The 18139-nt window shown below is 33.3% G+C and overlaps 1 protein-coding gene across 1 annotated transcript in view; it reads left to right on the top strand.

Moving 5' to 3' along the window:
* The window catches only part of LOC106463794 (SWI/SNF-related matrix-associated actin-dependent regulator of chromatin subfamily D member 3-like), a 335955-nt gene that overhangs the window by 84951 nt on the left and 232865 nt on the right, over positions 1-18139 (top strand). Inside the window, exon 3 of the mRNA XM_022391691.1 lies at positions 5057-5162. The gene's annotated coding sequence lies outside the window, so the exon portion shown is untranslated. The remainder of the gene's footprint in view (positions 1-5056; positions 5163-18139) is intronic.

Genomic DNA, 18139 nt, shown 5'->3' with positions numbered 1-18139 from the left:
ATTGTGTAGCTTTGTGACTTAATTCAAACGAACAAACAATCCTTAATACTATTCTATATTGTGCTCATAGTGAGTTATCATCCAATAGATGCCTGTATATTCTGGTAAGAACTTAAGTAAAATGAGGAGAATCAGAGGTAGATTACAGAATACCGCTGATTAACTCAGAGAAATTCTCTGTTGAACACTAAATACTCTTCTAGAATCCAACAGGACTTCTGGAACTTCATCATGACCATCTGCTCGTCAAGACAAATGAACTATGGCCTGGTCCGTCAAGTACTGTTGATAACGTCAGTCAATTTTGAGCAGATCAACCAAGGTCAAGGATGAAAGTGAGAAACTACCAGAAAGGGATTGCTGACTATACCTTCACAAATGCAACTGGGAGACCTCTGGACAATGAACTACAAAGATTGGCTTCCAGTATTGTATAACTTCTTCGGAAGTAGCCAGAGATGAGTTATGGTAAGCGAACCATCTCTGCCAACCACTTCCAAGATGCGTGGTCACCATCCCAGCCAGCACATTATGTGCCATGGACAAGCAAGCAGCTTTTCATTATGAGAGGAGGAGTGATGACGCTTTGCATAAACCTGAACCTAATGTTTGACTGACCTTGAGCAGGGATACCATTGCTATGACAATGCAATGCATGAAAAAGCATGAGCATGAGTTAAACATTTAGCAGAATTTAAGGACTGTAAATGCTAGTCATTGGCTCTTCATTCATTCTTTAGAAGTGTTATACAAGATGGTAGGTTTTCCTAGCTACAATTAACAAGTAGTGAGGTGAAATACAATTTGCCTCAATCATTTAGATTCAATAAAGGAAGGTTTAAATAACTTCCTTAATAAGTTTAAACAGATTACTACATAGAATTTTAGGCCCCGAAACTAACGATGTAGTGTCTGATGCTTAGTTTGAATTCTCTAAAATAGTTGTAACCTGACAAACTGTCTAGATGGGAAGCTTTTTTCATAAATTTGGAAAAGTAACTCTACCTAATAGAAAAGTGAGTAAACTATTTGACATAAACTAAAACTCACAGATATGGTGCCCACAAAAAATTTGTCTCTATACCCAATGAATTGAAACATTTCTACTGTAAAGTGTACCATAGCTTTTCATCAGTCCGAGTGGATATCTTAGTCAATAAGTTTGTGAAAGGACTCTCAGACAAGTCTATTCAACATCACGTGGATGTTATAGATATTATGTATTAAACTGAAGTTCAAACAATGAAAACAAGAAATGAAATAGTAACTTTCACCAAGTTGCCAAAGTAGAAAAAACAAAAAACATCCAGCACCAGCTGCGATGGTTCTGCCAAAAATGCACAACTGAGTGTATTGACTTCACGTTAAGGAAGCTACAACAAATGACACCATACATGCAGATGCCACACACTAACTTGGTTCAGCTTGAGTGGCTGTCGACTGGATGACAGTGGTACATGAACTTACCAATGATGCAGATGAAAAGGTATCACTATCCATGGAGAGAAAGAAGAAATTTCTGTTATAGTTATGAGCAATCTGGCCATTTCTCGTGCAGGAACCCTTTTCGTTTGACTCCACAGAAGCTCAGATGCCCTCCAAGTAATCAACAAAAGGCTCTTGGGAGGTGACATGCTGTACATTCAGCCCTGCCTGACCACTGATCGAGGACCAAATTGAGTCTGTTGCTTTACGTGTGATGGTTAGTGCAAAATCTAGAGAACCGATTATGATTGATATGTGCGTGTGAAATTACACAGACAGAAGGCAGGGTTTTAGTTGACATAGGAGTGACTAAAATTCTAATTTATCTTGGGGTGTATCAGTCACTTTCACTAAAACCACCACTCCAACCAGTAAACATGGACTTCTTCCTGAATGGTGATCAGTTTACACTGAATGGAAAAGCTGACGCCCTATCATGATTGATGGCATAACTAGATATATAGAAATATTAGTAGCAGATTTTGGATGAAATATTGTTATTTTAGGTTTAGGTTTCCTACTAGTGTCATCTGTAGTAATGCCTATGCACCAGATGAACTGCAGTTCTGGATCATAAATATATATAAATTGTTAACCAATAAAAAGGGGTGTGTGGACTGTGAGAATTTATGTAGACGTTCCGCTACAGTCGTGTCTAATACACAAAAAGTGTTTATGGTGAACTACAATTATTAAATTCTTAGGCAGTACCATCAGCTAATGTGATTTAAGCAATGCCTGAAACACGCTGCTTTCTTGCACAAAACCAAGGTGCATGTGCTCAGACAGGTATATTTCCAGAGAAAGATACATTACAGTTATGGTTTACAATATGGCAGACATGCTGTAGATGTAATAGTTTGGGCAATAATTACAATGCATGAGGGAGAAATAACTGAAACTAGTTTTACTTTGACTACACCGAGTTGACCGAAAAAACGCTGTTATCAAAACACCTGAGACTACTGATCAAATTTGTGCAGACATTCTGAGAACAAATCAGCAGAGAAAACTCAGGAGACTACTTGTAGATTTCACTAATGTATTTGTTAGACCTGACAGTTGGCTTAGAAGAACGAAAATAGCCCAGCATCGTATAGCTATCAGAGATGCCCCTACTATAAAATAGCCACCAAACTGTCTTTGTTGGAGCCCCAGGGATATACCTAGTGGTGAAATAGATCAGACGCTAAAGAGCAGAACATTTTCAACCTTAAAAGATCATGCTGTAACTTTATTTTGGTTTAAATGTAAAGTAGGCTTATGGTTAGGAAGAAGACATTGGTACACAACTACTATATTCGTTAATCTTCCATAGTGTACGTTTCGTCTCTGAGCTTATGGTTAGGAAGAAGACATTTGTAGTGGTACACAACTACTATACTCGTTAATCTTCCATAGTGTACGTTTCGTCTCTGAGCTTATGGTTAGGAAGAAGACATTTGTACACAACTACTATACTCGTTAATCTTCCATAGTGTACGTTTCGTCTCTGAGCTTATGGTTAGGAAGAAGACATTTGTACACAACTACTATATTCGTTAATCTTCCATAGTGTACGTTTCGTCTCTGCAAAAAAAACATTTAAATTTCTCTAACTTTTAGTTTATAGCTTGCCAAATCCAGTTAAGATCATATGTCAAATTCAAATTCAAATTCTACAGCCAGTCCATTAATAGAGCTCTTATGCTGTTTTATGAGTTAGTTTCATTGTATACTACCTTACCTTATGTATAGAGGTGCTTGGTGATTATCATATCATAATTTCCACATTCCAGTGCACATTTTCTGTTTAATAAGTCGCAGAAAGAGGGTGGTTAGTGAATGCAGTACAGATCTTTAGCATGACGCACCTCCTGCGTCAGCTTGAACATGACGCACCTCCAGTATCAACCTTAGCATGACCCACTTTCATACAGAATCAGCTTGACCAAGATGAACCTCCACTGTCAGTCTAGATAAAGCCTAATTAAAGGCTTGCGGATACATGCTTTTTGCTTGTTTTTCGGGAGTGAGAGGGGGGGGGGGATATAACATCAGAAATTAACCAAAAAGCTCAAGTCACACGTGAGAGGTCATTAGACACGAGAACTTGTTTCGTTTTTAATCTTGCTGATATAATATAGAGAAATGGGCTACGTGAAGTGAAACCTAACAGTAACATATTTAATATTTATATATTGTACTTAAAATAGCTTTATGTAATATTACATGAATAAAAATTAAATAATCAGGCGAAACTGTTTTAACACTAAGTCTTGTATATGAATGAATACCACGTCTTGATTCAATCATTCTCAGATAGTGTTAAAACCATTATTTCCCATTTTACTAGAGTCACACCCTAGCATTAGGAATATAAAATATGCAGTAAAAATATGGTAATTTTAAAAATGGAAATGTTGATATACAGACTATTTCTAGTCAACTATTGAAGCTGCATGATATGGAAAGATGGCCCTTCATAAAGCACAGTTTGTGTTGTTTAGATATTTATAATTAATTAGAAATCGATATAATGTTTTTATTTAAAGGAAAACGTCACCTAAATGACTTTAATAGGTTATGTGATTATGTATTTCAAAATTTATGAAATAGTTTATAAAGTTTACGTGATAGTAAAGGTGGCTTAACAGGGTTAGGGTGTGTATGTCTTTATTTCTATTTTTATATTGATTTCGTCAATGAAGTTAAAAGTAGAGTATTCTTAGCTTAAAGAAAAGTCAGTATTTAAAGTCAGTATTTTACATATTTGTCCCTTTAACTTCTACAACGCAGATTTAGAAATTAATTAAGGAAAACTCACAAGTTTTACATACAACAATACATCTTGAGTTCCCGACTGTGGTCATTTGGCCTAAACGTTGACCAGACCAATTAATTATATTTTTACATGTATTTTAACTATTTCTTTGTATTCATATTTTATCATGCTGTATTACATTGGTCTCATATTTTCATATTTTATCACGCTGTAACACACTAGTCTCGTATTTTCAGGTTTTATCACGCTGTATTACATTAGTCTCGTATTTTCGTATTTTATCATGCTCTATTACAATAGTCTCATATTTTCATATTTTATCACGATGTAACACATTAGTCTCTTATTTTCGTATTTTATCACGCTGTATTACAATAGTCTCATATTTTCATATTTTATCACGCTGTAGCACATTCATCTTGTCTTTTTCATATCTTATCACGCTGTAACACACTAGTCTCGTATTTTCAGGTTTTATCACGCTGTATTACATTAGTCTCGTATTTTCGTATTTTATCATGCTCTATTACAATAGTCTCATATTTTCATATTTTATCATGCTGTAACACACTAGTCTCGTATTTTTGTAATATATCCTGCTCTATTACAATAGTCTCATATTTTCATATTTTATCACGCTGTATGACATTAGTCTCGTATTTTCGTATTTTATCACGCTGTATTACATAAGTTGCGTATTTTCGTTTTTTATCACGCTGTATGACATTAGTCTCGTATTTTCGTATTTTATCATGCTGTAGCACATTTGTTTGTTATTTGTGTTAATAGTATTCTATTACTTCATAGGTATCGAATGCAGTTGAGCAACGAAACGAAGATGAGAATTTTCTCAGCTGCCTGCGGTTAATCATTTTGAACTAATTCATTGAAAGGATCAACAGTGATATTTCTGGTAAGTCTCGGTCGAGTGTGGTCCAGTGGTTGTGTGCCGAACAATAGATATTCTGGTCCATTGTTTGCGTCTTGTTAACGAAAACAAAAACAACAACAAAAAAAACAACTCTCGATTCTCAGGTTGGGGCCATAGGTGTGTTATAAGGGTGACTTTTAAGTTCACTATTCGGCCATACTAGAGTAGTCCAAGAGTTGGCGGTGGGTTTGCTTCTAGTCTATAAGTTTAAAATTAGGAAAGTCTAGCGTAGACAACCCTTAAGTCACTTAGTGCACATATTCGAAAACAGACAATCACGTAAGTTTCAATTTCTGGTAGGCTAATGTTGAAATCTACCTCCTTTATCAACAGTAGATGCTTTATTCGAGACACCTTAATAAACTTAGATACATTTTTTAAACATATTAGTTAAAAGTTTTCAAGTTCGACAGAGTAAACAGTTTGCGTGTGTATGAAACAATATTGTGACCCCAATAAAGAAATTTATTTAGTAGTCGGAACTGAGCTAAACAGTCAGTTCAGAAATCCCAAGATTTCAGGTCTATACGTTCATCATTTTGAACTATCGTACAGAAGGAAGGCAGCCACTTCTTTGAAGAAAATAATGGTATTCACTCTCACTTTTATAACACACTCACAGCTGAACATGCTCCGCATGTTCAGCTGCAGTATCATGTCTCAAACTCTGTATCTTTCAATCTACAACCGACACGCTAACCACTAGGCCGCGTCTAGCCCACTTTAATAGTTAATATTTTTTTAACTCACTAGGTAACTCTTAGTATACATAAGTTCAATAACAATATGTTTATAAGTAATGTGCAAATGGAAGGATTGGTGTTTTATATATTTGTGGAAGAACAACAGTTTTATGTTTTTAGGGTATTACTTAATTTAGAATCTTTAATAAAATGCTGAAATAAATAGGTATGTACTAAGGCAACGTTTTGTTTTCCTTGCGCTCTTTAATGCCAGCATTATCTATGTTGGCAATATCATGGCAATAAATCTTGCGAAATTTCGTAAACGAATGAAAAGAAATGCGCATGAAAACCAGTGATTCGTAGCATTAGAGAAATGTATAATAAAATCTGTCTGATCCTTTGGTTAATACCTAATGAATGACGCTTCCTGTCAAGGATCTGTCCTATCGTAAAGATTAGAATGTATGAACATTGAACAAATACAAGTTTATTGTTTGCCAAGTCGAATTACACTCACAGTACATCTTCCCGCGTGCAAAATAAATATACCACAACGATTGTTTTAAAGGTAACCCATATCTAAGTTTTTCGAAATAAAATATAACATAATTGTGTTTATTTTTTTCTGTTTGTAATCCTTCATATAAACATTATGTACATAACTTCCTTATTAGCATTATGTATGCCCACAACACCACACCAATAGCACCATGATTTATTGCACCAGTATAATTAAGTTGGGATATCATTGTTATTCGTAAGTAGCTATTGTATTTTTATCATTATTGCCTAGAATATATTAAACATTTCATTGTACTTTGTGGTACATTGCTTTCTTGTTGTAAGCCTCCTTCCCAGGCCGTTCAACGGTCTTATAACGCTAAACTTCTGGTTTAGATATCCACGGTGGGCACATTGTATAGTTTTTTTGTTTATCAACATACAAACAAAAAAATGTCATTGTAAGAAACTGTAAAGTGTTCACCATGATAGAGCATCTGTTTTAGAAAATGCATGAAATGAGACCGTTGTTCTACAGCTTAGGAATGGTAGGTAAAATAAAATAGTGCTTCATTTTTTGAAGGAAGATAAATTTCTAGAATAAAATTAACTTGTATTTGCAAACACCAGAACTTTATAAATTTTGAGATTGTAAAGAAAGAAGAAGAAAATGGAATGTTTGGGAAAATAAAAAAGTCAAAATGAACTTCGCAACTTTCAAGCAATTTTTCAAGGGATAAGGCTAATCTGTCATTAGATATGTTTATATCAGGAACTGTAAGAAAATTTTACTAGGCACAATAGATAAAACATAGGATTAAATATTCGATTCAAACCAATTTTATTCTGACAAATTAGATAATGCCTAAATGAAAAGCCAAAGCTCAAAATTTTGTCAAATTCAAATTGGAAGCGAATATTAAATTTCACCTTATATTTTAAATATTTTTGTCTTAGCATTTCATTTTTGCATTATATGCGTTGACAAAGTGAAATTGGTTTGAACTTAATGTTTATCTAATTTTTTATGTAACCGTTATGTATATTTATTACATATGCTTGTGTTTTTCCCCCTTTTATAATTTTAATAACTTATAAATGAAAGCAAAAAAATATGTTATAATATGTCAAACACACTGCCTCTTCAATATCTAGTGCTAACGAGGTCTTTCTCTCAATACAAGGGCTCATCTGTCCTGCTGGGGTACGCAAACGTTGTAGTGGTTTGGGCACTATTCGTAGGTACTGTGAACTGTCTTCGACTTTTTTCTTATGTTTTTAATGGTGGTTATTCAACTATCTAAGTACTGACTGGTCAATACCGGTGAGTTACATGTATCACATTGAATAATTTTATGTTTTTTGCAGTTTCAACACTTTGTTTGTTTGTTGTTGTGCGCAAAGCTGCACAATGGCTATCGTGCTGTGTCCATCACGGGTATTGAAACTTTTTTTTTACGTTATAGGCTTTCAGACTTACCGCTGAACCACTGGGGATATGAGGGCATTACAACACTCAGTGTAAAGAAGTGACCAAAATCATTAGGTGAAATAACTTATTTTTACATAAAATACATAGGAATCCCAGTAGTAGTTAGTGAGGTTAATTACAATATTGATGGTATTTTTATTTGAATCTTTTGGTGGGACTCATAGGGTGTTAAGGATCATGTAACCAACAACCTCGTGGTTTCATGCGTAATTTGGAGGATGGATAGATTATACACATTCGTTTAAAAATCAGATGGGATTCATCCAATCGATAATTCTGGAGTTAAATTATTAATTGCACAACTTGAATAAGTATTGGATTTTGTAGTCTGGAGTGTCTATTTTGTGGTGTCATTATGTATGTCACGTCAAACGTTTGGTTGGAAAACACTCTCAGAACAATTAACACTGTATGTTCCATGAGATATTTCAAATCGGCTGTCATCCTCCTCTTAACGCTCAGTGTAGAGGGTAAAGGAATTCTATTGTAATTTGTGTTTCAATTAATATTTCAATGTCTTCTAAAACTGTACTAGTAATTTAACTGCAGTGCATATCTGATGCATTATCTATGTATACGATGCCTTGTATCAGCTATTAAACAGCTTTATAAGTGTTCTCCAATGGATGGCTTCGGACTGATCCCATCTGTGAAGATCAAAATGGTGTTCATACACGGCCACACTCATGTCTCTACGATCAACTCTATAGCACATTCCTGGTTTCTTTCATAACTGAAGATGGGGCAGACACGATCAATCATTGGTGACAGTAAACGCCTGCGTTCCAGTCCACAATAACTCTCCTCTGGTTCACGTTCGTCATACATCGTGTTCCAGAAGACTGTCGGTATTTGTCCTGGAAGAAGACATACGACACAGAAGTAAAAAGAACATTATGAATATTACGCGAAATGTGAAACTAGAGCCAACTATCTATGGCTTTATAGTAAGCCTTCATGACTTAACAAAGGATTTGATGGGAAAAAAGAACAATAGCAAGTTGTACTTTTGGATGTGTCTATTTATTTGTTGGGTCTCTTTTTATTCCATCTTCACTTCACTTAAACAGTTACATCCCATTTTATCAAAATATGACAAAATATTTAACAAATCAAATGTCAACATTATACAATAAATTTAATATTTTAACCAGACCATTATAAAATTCATATATATAAGTTTATTCAATTAGCTAGCAAATAAACATGAGTCTATGGAGTATTTTAAAATTAAAACACCTCCCAGTGGCTCAGTAATAAGTCTGCGGACTTATAATTCTAAAAATTGGGCTTCGATACTCGTGATGGACTCATAACAGATAGCCCGTTGTGTAGCTTTGTGCTTGGCTTCAAACAAAAAGTAATAGTTTCTTTTTCACCGATTCTTTGTTTTAGCTCAAAGCTACAGATTAGGGTATATATATATATTCTCGGTCTACCATAAAGAATCGAACCACGAATTTTAACGTTGAAAGCCTGTAAACTTACTGCTGGCTCAGAGGAGGAACTTTATCACCGAATTCGTGTGAAAAATTGTATTTATACTTTGTTGTTAAACAAATTATAGAATACTAGTAGATGTCACAATGTAACTAGTTTGACTTAAATTACATTCTGTGCTTTTATTTCTTGATGATTTTACACATTCTTAGTTCCCAGGCTGATCAATTGTAAGTTTACGAACTTACAACGCTAAAATTCGAGCCTTAATTCCCGGCGGAGGACAGAGCGAAAATAGCCAATTATGTAGCTTTGCAATTAAAAAAAGCAAAACTGAAAAAAAAAACATATTCTAGTGTACATTCCAATAGGTTTATTTACACGTTTTCTGTGTATGCTAGCTGTAAAAAACTGGTTAGACGCAATTCACGTAGTTAAAATGTAATTAGGCTTAGTTGGTGTTAAAGAAACTCAACGAGTTAGTTATTTTGGTTTGGGATAAATAGTGCTTATATGTAACAGCTTGCCAAACAGGACTAGCTTTTATAGATTTAACCAATTCGCGTCCTTTTACTTTTTCATTGTAATGCTCGTGTTGCGAATATAAATTCTAACCGATTTCATAGCATGAATTAATGTATATGTAAGTTAAATAAAGTTTCTAGATTTTCTCAATATAACATGATTTATATGAGAAACTCTTTATGAAAATGTTATCGTTCCATTTTCCAAGCACGTTTAGATAAGCTTATTCCAGATTGTGGAACGCTGGTTTCCTTAGTTTTATTGTGATTATTTCAAGAGTACAAAGATTTCTCTCTGTCTGCACTCTGAGAAGGATCTTGAAGTGTTGGTTGTTTGGTGGACTGTCGTTATAGTTCAGTACGCGTTTTGTTACTTCTGAAGTATAGGTGCTCGTTGATTTATTATCTCGCTCCTTCATGTTCTTGTTTGTTTTGCTAAAAGAATGAGAAACTTGAAACCATTGCGATAACATTAAAGAAACAGACGGTCAACAATCAGGCGCAATCGCTTCCACCTTTGCTAAAACTGTAAATGAGCCCCCTTGTGGTCACTGGGGTAGACTTGTTACGCAGTTTTGGATTAGACAAGAATATTAACACACTCAAAAATACTCTGTTCCAGGATTAGTCACAAATATTAACATACTCAAAAACTCTGTTATTTATATATTAGAAATATATCTTTTTCTATTCGTTTCTCATTTAGTATATCAAAATTTATATCTTACTCCTTTAATTACTAAAACTTGAGTTGAAATATCAATTTCCTCATTAGGTAAAGTTGATCTTTACTGTGACATTTGCTTCAGCCTTCACGCTTTCAAATGTTTTTTTTTTTTTTTTCTATAACTTACATTCACTAGACTAAACAAAATAGAAAAAGAGTAAATACTTAATATGGTCTGGAAAGTTGCCCATGAACACAACTCCAAACATTTATACTTCATGTATCTTATGTGAAAAGGCACTGTTGCTTTGATGCATTATTCATGTGGTATCTGCCTTGGAAAGACAGTGCGTTCCTTTTAAATTTGATGTTCCTTTGAAAGTTGGTAATTGTTTCGGTATAAGTATGTGACAACATTATTTGCTAGTCGCAAAGTCTTAAAACATTGGTAACCGGAGAAATAGAGAGAAATGTGGTAGCTGAGTTTAGTATATCCAAGTTCATAATGGTTTGTACAATAGAAAACCTTGAAACTTTCAAAGAACGCCAACTAACACCCATCGGCACAAAGTAACCTTAGCAATCATCATTTCGTGGACTTCAGGACAGCAAATGGGACGACTATTTATGACCAAGCGGTAAGAAACAAAATTCATGATGAAGCTTGTTGTAAGTCCACAGTTGACCGAAGCTTGTTGTAGGTCCACAACGGATCGATAATCACTAAACAGCAAACTTCAAATTTTGTCGAGATCACCAGAAGTGGCAAAAAAGACTACTAGGCGCTCTTACTCTTGCCAGATGAGCCATCTTTTTATGTCTCTTTTCTGAGATTGAGTTTCCCGTGATGGACAAAGCGCAGATAGCCCATTGTACAACTCTGTGCTAAGAATCAAATGAAACGAAAAAAAAACGAGAAGATGGTGTGTTAAAGAAACATAAACAATGATGTTAATTAATTCAAAAAAAGTAAAATTGGATTGCATTCTCCCAGCAACAAAAGAAACAGAGGTTACCAAATAAAGAGTGAACATTAGTTTATTCGACTTAATTTGTTAGTATTACGATTAAAATTAATAATATATATATATATATATACAGTAATATATAACTGTAAGATAAGTAAAAATAATGAGTTAAATTTTTCAAGCACTTTAGCATTCGAGAACAAGAGCTTTGCCAAAGTCTCTTAAAGTAAGTTCTTTGCCATTTTGTTTTGCCTACAAAAGTTACTACGTGTTTAAAGAATTCCTCGACCTTTTTCCCCTCCAAATTCAACTACAGAAGCAGTTTAAGTGCTAACAGGAATGTGTACGTTAGGTGATTTGGAATGTTTATCCTAGTCTAGCATTTGCTTTTTCTTCTTTCTTCGCCTTTTTCTGTTAAATAATACGAAAAAACTGATTTTATTTTATAATTAGAACACAAGGCAGTGGAATGACATTGCTGCTATTGAGAATGCCTGAAGTATGGTTTCTACGGTATATTAATATATATATATATTTGTATGGGTGTGTGTGTGTGTGTATTTGAATATTATTTACATGTTTACTCATTTTTCCTCCATTTGTCTAAAATATCATTTAGTTCAAATTGAATACATTTTTTTCTTTTGTTCAGTTGATAGATAGTCTAAATATAACAGTCGTATATATATTCCTAAGCTCTAAATTCCAATACAAGTTAGTGTAAGTTGCAATAAAAGCTAAAGTAATGAAAGAAATCTAAGTGTTCAGGAAATAATTCATCTGGATCTAATTGATAGTCGAGAAATTATTCATATCTACATTGGAGCGTTCAAGACATCTAATATCTATTTGACAATCTTCGGTACAATTCACAAATTCAACCCAACTAAAATAGTTTAGATGTCAACTGCTAACAATACAATTTTCTTGGGTCGGGCGTAACCCAAGTAATTAGCTTGCTCGGAGTGAATCCAAGGCTTCAAGTTCGCGACCTGTTGCTACAAAAAAGCGCTTTAAACTTTGGGACTATGAATGCACAAAACGGATGGAGTCGAATATCATTATTCGATCAGACAAGAGTAGCTCAAGAGTTAGGGGTGGATTTTTATGAATAGTCTATCATTTCAAATTTAAGAATGTCTTTGCGCAGAGTAAAATTCTCAAATAAACAAACAAAAATTATTTTCCAATACTTTATGTAAAATCTTAATTTCATTGGCAATGGAATTATTGAACATAAATGTTATAAAATTGCATTGTATATTAATTTGATTAGAAAATAAATAAATATGAATAAAATTTAATTTTTTCTTTAGGATAAACTTCTTAGCCAATAAACATGCAGATTTACTTGCTTAGATCTCTTGCTGATGTCAAAACATTTAATAGATTATTTTCAAGTATATATAAATTTAGCTCAAACCATCCTCATATAACTTAAGAAGCCACAAATAAAATAGATATTTTGAGATTGATTAAACTTTGTTAAATAGCCAGAACTGAAACCACAATAGAAATTAAAACGAAGAAGTTAAATCTAGTGTGTTTTATGCTGTTAAAAATATTGGGCGTTCAAAATATCATTCTTAACACAAAAACGAGGAAGTGTGTGTTAAAAAATACGTTTTTATTATCAACATTATTTTAGTTTTTGCTTTCGCTTGGAAGAATGTCCACATTTAGGCTTAATTGTCGAACACAATATTCAGTTTGAAAGAAATACATATATTGACGTCATATGTTCAATATGAATAGTTTCATAATCATATTTGGTAAAATGATGTTTCTACTATAGATAATCATTTTATGTTCAATATTTTTTACAAGTCGGTTTCTTAGCTTTTCTATTCTATTTTTTGTAGTTTCTTGGCTAAGAATATGAGTAATCACTTTTTAATTATAGCCTCATTTTTTTCCAACGCATGAGATTGAGTGAAATTGTTTATACTATATCTCTTGAGGTTGAGGGTAAAAAATATATAAATATCTCTGTATTATCATTTCCTTAATCAAATCAATTGTTGTACCATATATATTACAGGAACTAGTTGTTATTTCTTTGTTAAACTTTTATTTATAACCAATGTAACTCTGCAGTGATTTTTTGAAAAACGCCTTTATTCGCCACGGAAGAAAAACTTCTATAATATTGTAAGGTGTAGAAATGATCCATCTAGGAACTTTCAGAAAATAAGACCCATAACCCAGTCTAAAGATACATTTATGGTTATTATATTTTTACTATGTATGATATATTTGTAATAAACTTTAAGTCTGTGATAAAGTTGTTTTAGCGTTTTAAACATTTGTTTTAGGGCTAAGCTATAAATTACTTTTCTCCGTGTATTAGTTTCATTCATTAAATTCTAAAATGGCTGAATGAACCACCCTGAGATATTTTGCCCTCTATATCGTCCAAACTAGGGACCATCAAATATTTTAAACAGGATAATAATGCTATTTATTGTGTAATGTTCATTTGGTGTACATATATATTTAATCTCTTAAGCAACTATTTTATATCAACTGTCAGTTTATGCTACTCATTTTTTTAATATAAATATTCATATAATACACATATTTGGATTTAACTCTTTGAAGTTTCATATTACATTGTTTTAGTAAGTGGTGCAATACATTAAGATGCTTATGTTTTCCTGTTTATGTATTGCAGCTTCGTTTTTCATTTGTTTTCTTTGTTAAGTTTAACATGCCAATCGAAATGTACTTTATTTTCACTTCTTCCAACAGTTATGAAAAATCTACATTTTAAAGTTAAACCAAACAAACGTTGTGAAAGAAAGGTACCAAAATTCTTTTTACGTGCTTGTTCCATTTCCGAGATCGAATTTCTTGATACGGTGATTTTGATTTCAACTTGCTTAAAAACCGATTGGTTGTTTAATCGAGCGCTCGTTGATGTTTTTGGTCCATTCGATGTTGCTTGAATGGTCGTTATAAGCGTGCCCACTGGTCACGTAAAGATAATGACCAACTGTTAATATCGTAGTGGTGATGTAGAAAAAAATCAGTAGTTTGAGTCACTGCACTGCAGGTGACCAGATATTTGTGGGACTTTTTTAACCCGCTACACCGTATATATATATCGTAAAATTTCGCTTCCAGAATTTTGGAAGAGTGAGCGATTGATAAGCAAAGCACTTGACTGAGATAAACACACCTCATCAATGCAGTGATGTTGAAATATTGAATTTAGTTGGGAATACGAGCATCGAACAAATTATCTCGACTCTGTTTATTACCTTTTATGACAACATCGACAATTTTTCATATAATTCTTCAGCAGCAGTAAATTTGTTTTCCTATTTATTCCCAGAAAGTTAATTTCCTGGCGACATAATTTGGCCATGCCTTTGAACGAAACAAATTATGTTGTAGAATCTAGGGTTGTTTTCATACATCATAAAGTTAACCCTGTGTATATGGATACGTCAAAGTGCGCATGTCACGACATTTTAGAGATACATTCATAATTTAAACTACTTTATTTTCAATGTATGATAACAAACTTGGCATCAAAACGTAGCTTATAATTCAAATTTCAATACTATATGTTTTAATTTCTTATTTTAGAAAGAAATAGTTGAATAAATTCTCAATATTCACTTCTCTGTTTCACGTGACACTTTTTCGCTCCGAAACCCCCATTTAGATTTTCTTTCTACCCCTATATGATACTCAAATTACGAACTTATAGTATAAATATTCATAAGAAATAATGTAAATTTATAGCCTTCAACCTTTTTGCTTTACTGAGATATAAACCAGAAAGTCGAATCCACATGACACGCTCTCATATCCCATCTTCCAATCACTCAAACAGAAACTCGCCTACAGGCAAGCTTTTTCAGTTTGTAAGAAGTTATATGTTAAGTAACATATGATGTTCGTAAAGTGTAACATGTTTGATTTAGTTTGGATTCGGCATCTGATCCAAATAGACATGCCAAAAAATTGACATCAATCGAAAATTTATTCAGCATGTAAAATAAATTGTAGAAAGTAAATTCAATTACATGTGGGTTTGTTTAACTTGACTCTGCTCAAAATACAAACAAATTAAAATGCCAAATAACTAATTCACTCTTATGTCCTCCCAAAATGCATTTTGCGAGTATTATTTTGGTTTTAAAATAATTATGAAAAAGAGGAGAAATATGGGTTAAAGTAATTCCAAATGCATCTTGTTTAGGCCCGGCATGGCCAGGTGGTTAGAACGCTCACTCACAATCTGAAGGTCGCGGATTCGAATCCCCGTCCCACCAAACATGCTCGCCCTTTCAGCCGTGGGGGCGTTATAATGTGACGGTCAATCCCACTATTCGTTGGTAAAAGAGTAGCCAAGAGTTGGCGGTGGGTGGTGATGACTAGTTGACTTCCCTCTAGTCTTACACTGCTAAATTAGCGACGGCTAGCGCAGATAGCCTTCGTGTAGCTTTGCGCGAAATTCAAAATAAACAAACAAAACACCTTGTTTAACCTTGATATGTTTTTATAACTTACGTATTTATAACCGTTTTTGTTAAATAGGCCAATGTTAGCTATAACTCAGATATATAACATAAGGTAAAAGAGATATTAAGCTGCAGATTAATTACCGGAAATCGACATGATATATTTACATAATAACTAGCTCGTCAGCTTGTTTATCATCCACCTTTTGTGTTATTATTTATAAATTTATTCTTTCTTTGAATTACTTTTGAGTGTATGCACCTACACACACACACACACATGCTTTCAAACTAAAAACAAGTAATGTTCAAACAGTGAGGCTTCCATAAGGTGAAGATGCTGCTTGCTAAGTAATCATTATATTTTACTCTCTGATCACTTATGTAATCCAACGTCTAAAAGCAATGACTAGTCTCCTTGGATTTTTCTTTCAACTACATACTCTTGTACTTGTACAAATACTTTACCGGCCTACGAGAAATTCTCCTCTGAAATCCTAGGTTTTGTAGCTCTAAGGAAATGGGAATGGAATGAAGGATTTAACGGATTTGTGTGGCGCCTCAGAGTTTCTTTTTTTCCCTCTTTGCTGTATCTACTTGCCAAGTCTGTGGCAATTATCGAGACTTTTCTATCTTTTTGCATCCACTCCCTTTGTCCTGTTCTCGAGCTCTTTTCCAAGGTTAGTTTCCATCGAAGTTGATCATGTTAGTTGGAGTGAAATAATGTAAGTAATAAGAAAGGAGATCGCCCACTGAATTCTTTTAGCCAAAGGCATGTAACGTCTGGAATTCACGATAACTTATCTTTCTTCATTTGAACAAGTCTTCATTGGTCTTCGGTGGTTTTAGTGAAGAAGTAGGTTTTCCTTAGATTAGTTGAGTTGATTTAATTTTGAAATGCTTGTCTTTTCATGGTCTCTTAATGTTTCTGTTTTCCTTAGAACTTCTATTAAAATAAATGTATCTATAGAGGGTGCTTTCTCTTCTATAGGACAATTACAAAAAATAAGATAAACAATGTACATGGTTGCATAGACAATAACTTGATAGTAACTCCTTGGACCTTTCATCATAATCAATCTTCCTTATTGGGATTTGTTGCACAGACATTTCTTTTCTAACCCAGTGAAGCGTAGAGTGATAAATAGATTAACAGACATAGTCGTTTTTGTTGCATAATTACGAAGATTTATTACATTTTTCTAATCGACCAAATACACACACACACAAGAGTTAAGTAGTGCCAAGGATTCTTTAATGAATTAAAATATAGCGTATTGAGAGCAACTGAAGCAATGCCATAAACTTCTGAGCAAGCAAAAAGTGGGTTCATTAATTTTTAGGGCTATGCTACGTTAGCATTTCACTAACACATAGATTAGTATATGCTAAATGTAATGTTTTCTATTGTTAGTTTTGTATACCAACATCATTTTATCATTCAAATACCAAAGAAACTTTTAGATAAAAAAATCATAAAGACATTTTTGGAAAGATGTCTATTATACATGCTGGTTAAAACGTTTGAATCTATTTTTATAATGAGGAATAATGACTTAATGAAACTTGTTTTATTTACCATTTTTATTCAAATAAAACATTTTTTTTAAAAAATACAGAAAACTTTTAATAAAGGAAGCATAATTACATCCAAAAAATAAAATTTTGAGTGATTTTGTTCAAATGTTTTTCATTTCACACACAAGAAATATTTCATCGGTTGTTTATACGTTTTGAAACTGCTTAAAATATTGCATTTGTTCTAAAATATTTATAAAAAAATATTTGAAGTCTTTGAATACCTTCATAAGAAAAGTATAAATTTGGAAAATAATATAAATAATATAAAATAATAATAAATAAAATATAAGAAGCCGTTAATGAGAAACAGTATAAATCATACATATACCACTTGCCACCTTAACTCGCCTGAAGTTGAAAAGCGTGGAAATTCAGATTTGTAGTCAAGTAATCATTTCTTTCTCATTGGTCTGGTTGTGTCCGGGGGCTAACAGGAACAACATGATTATCATCAATATACTTGATTGTGGTTGTTTGGGCTAATGGATAAAATAGCTGTGTTGAGAGGTTGTTTATTTTTGTTTTGTGGTAAATGGTTAATATACACTTTGCCTTTTGTTGCCAGGAGTAGGATAGCCGTCCTCCCGGAATAAAGTTGTGATTTTGGTTCTATCTTGTTTCCTGT

The sequence above is a fragment of the Limulus polyphemus genome, unplaced genomic scaffold (genome assembly GCF_000517525.1).
Source record: "Limulus polyphemus unplaced genomic scaffold, Limulus_polyphemus-2.1.2 Scaffold55, whole genome shotgun sequence".
Taxonomy (NCBI): Eukaryota; Metazoa; Arthropoda; class Merostomata; order Xiphosura; family Limulidae; genus Limulus; species Limulus polyphemus.
The sequence above is the reverse complement of the archived record's forward strand: the minus strand, read 5'-3'. Positions and strand labels throughout refer to the sequence as shown.